Source organism: Octopus bimaculoides, chromosome 4 (assembly GCF_001194135.2).
Source record: "Octopus bimaculoides isolate UCB-OBI-ISO-001 chromosome 4, ASM119413v2, whole genome shotgun sequence".
Classification (NCBI taxonomy): Eukaryota; Metazoa; Mollusca; class Cephalopoda; order Octopoda; family Octopodidae; genus Octopus; species Octopus bimaculoides.
Window position 1 is genome coordinate 143,001,166 of NC_068984.1, and position 989 is coordinate 143,002,154.

The following is a 989-nucleotide window of genomic DNA, read 5'->3' on the forward strand; positions in this document are numbered from 1 at the left end:
TGTGTATATATGTATATATTTACATGTATATGTAGTATGCATACGTGTGTGTATATATGTATATATATGTACTTTCGTACATCCATACTTCGACACACACACACACATACACACACATACACACACGTATACTTCTACATGCACCCATACGCTGTTTACAGTATTTAATGCTCGTTGACATGTCAATAGTCAAGATACGTTTCATGTGTCCTTTCGATTCATTCTCTCGCAATTTTCTTTTGTGATTTTTCGAAGATGGAAGCTGGACAGATTTCGGTGTTTTTATTTCGATATTTACGGGAGAAACTTTGCCCAACTTCCGACCAATCTCTCGTTCTCTTCTCTGATCTCAACCTGATATATCCTTTAAACCTATTTCGTTTCAGTCATTAACAGGAAACATTAATCCCGCTCCCCCCTCATTTTTGTTACCTGGTTATTTCTTTAAATTCTATAACACAAGCAAAGCTGAAGCTAATGGACGCTAACCTAAAATGCGTCCTTGGAATCTGCATTTAACTGCCCTATCTCTCTCTCTCTTTTCCTCCAATTCACTCTCTCCCTCCCACTCTCCATCTCTTTGTTCCTCTTTCTCCCTCTCTCGTTTTCTCTATCCTTCTCTCAGTCTCTCCATTACTCTCTCTCTCTCTCTCTCTCTCTCTCTCTCTGCCTATCTCTGTTTGTCGATATCTCTCTCTTTCTCTCTCTCTCGCTACATCTAGCTCTATGATCGTTTCAACATAATATTCTTCACCATGATGAGAATGGGATCTAAGGAGGATATTTAATCTTTTTTTGTTTTTCAGTTCCACGTTGCACATGGAACATCAAACGATCTGGATCGTTGCATTCGGGATAAGAAATGCCTGTTTGACAAATTGAACAAAAATAGGAAAACAAAACGTAAAATATTCAAGGCTACAGTGTTACACATTTGTGTTTTCGGCCGGAAACGGAAAATTAGGCCCTGAAAGGGATTAACCGTGGGT